The 2,821-nt window shown below is 41.6% G+C and overlaps 1 non-coding gene across 1 annotated transcript; it reads right to left on the bottom strand.

The window, feature by feature from the left end:
* Positions 1–2,009: 2,009 nt before the first annotated feature.
* Positions 2,010–2,116, bottom strand: LOC137543644 (U6 spliceosomal RNA). The gene has a single exon (XR_011025556.1). It is a non-coding gene; the product is annotated as a U6 spliceosomal RNA (small nuclear RNA).
* Positions 2,117–2,821: the final 705 nt, after the last annotated feature.

Genomic DNA, 2,821 nt, shown 5'->3' with positions numbered 1-2,821 from the left:
TCACTGAAGCTGTAACTTTCATCCCAGAACATAGTTTAGGGGCCATTACTTCTTCAACTATAGTCATTTTTCTTTCGTTTCAAGGGTGTTTATTAAGAAAAATCACATGACAATACAGGTGAGATCGTATATTCCCCACATGCGGGGAGTTTCAAATAATTGCTTATCACGTGAACTAACCATTGCCAATCAAAAACTTTCAAGTTAAAAAGTAATGAATATATCAAATCTAAATGTTGATTGTAAGATTCTAAATTTTTCGTCTTAATGAACATGGAAAAGGGGAAGAATGGGTGGGGAGAAGGGAGGAAGAGCTGAGGGTGGGGAGGGATGGGGAATATAGGGATGCACCTAGGGTGGAAGTCCACATCATGCCATAGGTGACATCCCAGGATAGAAAAGGGTAGAGAAGGGGTAGGGAAAGAGTGAGTTGAGAAAGCATGTTATTCCAACAGTAATCACATTGCCGACATGCCACCCCCCGTGCCCCCAACAGGAAGCAACGCCCCCATTCTGTCAGAGGAAAAGCATATTAGTAAAATTTATAACTCCAACGAGAGTGTATAGGAAATTAGAATGTATGGAGAACATGGAAAAGGCCAAGATTCTCCTGCCAGTCAATCCATGGATCCCACACTTTATAAAAGTTTTCTAGGGTGTCAAAGATCTTAGCCCGTATGTGCTCCGATGCCATGGTGTTGTTGAGTTCCCTGAAGACTGCTTCCACCGATAAGCATTTTTTCCTCCAATTACGTGCTAAATGCCTTTTAGCCTGTGCTGCAGTATATTGAATGAATTTATGTGTGGCATATTTAAGCGCAGCAGGTCTATTTCCAAGCAGTAGGACGGAGGGGTCTAGATCTGTTTGGATTTTGGTGATTAATTTGATCTTAGACCACACACCCTTCCAAAATTGTTGTGCTTTTGGGCAGGCCCACCAAGTGTGCCATAGATCTCCAGTTTGATTGCATTTGCGAAAGCATAGATCCGTGGAGGAAGGATTAAAAAGATTTAGCTTATAAGGAGTAAGATAAACTCTGTGGAGCAGCTTCAGGGATGTCTCGATTGACGAGTAGAACAAGGAGCCTCGCATCAATGAGGTACAGCAGTGGGCCCATCTAGCTTCAGTGAGCTCGAATCCACACTCTCTCTCCCAGTCAAGCTGGGGCTTAAGTTTGCCATCCAGGACCGGGTGAGAGAGCATGGAATATACGTCTGATATGAATCCTCTATCCATGGGTCGATTTTTACACCTGATTTCAAATGGCGAGTATGTTAAAATAGTCTTGTAAGGATCTAAGGTGTTCAGATATTTAAAGATCTCATAAAGCCTGTCCAACTCTGCCTTAGGGATTCCATATTTTTCACAGAATTGTCTCGGTGTGCATATCTTAAAAGCTAATAAGAATTTTCCCACCCTGGTCAGCCCATTTTGGATCCACCATTTATATTGAGCTGGTTTTAGGCCTGGAGGGAAATCAGGGTTAGATATAATACTAGTCATGCAAGAGACCTGTGATTGTAAAGTGTATATGTGTCTGGATTTAGACCATAGACTTAGGGCATATGCTGAGATAGGGGAGGCTTTAGCAATCTTATGTAAGGGAATGGTGCGCGCCCACATGAGTCCTGCCATGGATGAGGGGGTCACCAAAAGAGATTCTATTTCGACCCATAGAGGAGCCACCTCTGTGGGGACATTGACACTTGCTAGCTGGGTGAGTCTCGCTGCTTTATAGTAGTTAAAGAGTAGTGGGGCATTCAGGCCCCCGAGATCCCTGGATCTAGCCAAAGTTATGTACTTGATCCTGGCCTTTCGGTTTCTCCAGATGAAACGTTGAATTAATGTTTGCAAACGTTGTATCGGTCCTTTCGTAATTGAGATAGGTATGGTTCTAAAGAGGTACAACAATCTTGGTAATAATGTCATCCTGACCGCTGCTACTCTTCCCAACATTGAAAGGGGATAGTCAGTCCAGGTCTCCAAGTCCTTGGCTAATTTAGTATACAAAAATATGGAACGCTTCACGAATTTGCGTGTCATCCTTGCGCAGGGGCCATGCTAATCTTCTCTGTATCGTTCCAATTTTAGTATATGTCCTGCCGAAGCGAGGACGTCATTTTTCTTTCAATTGCAAACGTAACCAGTTTTTCAATGGTGTAATGGTTTAACATCGAAAACTTACCGTTGGCTCTAGATTCTAATCTATCACTCCGATTTGCAAACGGATTTCACTGAAGCTGTAACTTTCATCCCAGAACATAGTTTAGGGGCCATTACTTCTTCAACTATAGTCATTTTTCTTTCAATTGCAAACGTAACCAGTTTTTAAATGGTGTCATGGTTTAACATAGAAAACTTACCGTTGGCTCTAGATTCTAATCTATCACTCCGATTTGCAAACGGATTTCACTGAAGCTGTAACTTTCATCCCAGAACATAGTTTAGGGGCCATTACTTCTTCAACTATAGTCATTTTTCTATTGATTGCAAACGTAACCAGTTTTTCAATGGTGTAATGGTTTAACATAGAAAACTTACCGTTGGCTCTAGATTCTAATCTATCACTCCGATTTGCAAACGGATTTCACTGAAGCTGTAACTTTCATCCCAGAACATAGTTTAGGGGCCATTACTTCTTCAACTATAGTCATTTTTCTTTCGATTGCAAACGTAACCAGTTTTTCAATGGTGTAATGGTTTAACATAGAAAACTTACCGTTGGCTCTAGATTCTAATCTATCACTCCGATTTGCAAACGGATTTCACTGAAGCTGTAACTTTCATCCCAGAACATAGTTTAGGGGCCATTACTTCTTC

Source organism: Hyperolius riggenbachi, unplaced genomic scaffold, assembly GCF_040937935.1.
Source record: "Hyperolius riggenbachi isolate aHypRig1 unplaced genomic scaffold, aHypRig1.pri scaffold_140, whole genome shotgun sequence".
Lineage (NCBI taxonomy): Eukaryota > Metazoa > Chordata > Amphibia > Anura > Hyperoliidae > Hyperolius > Hyperolius riggenbachi.
This window is presented reverse-complemented; position numbering and strand designations above follow the sequence as displayed.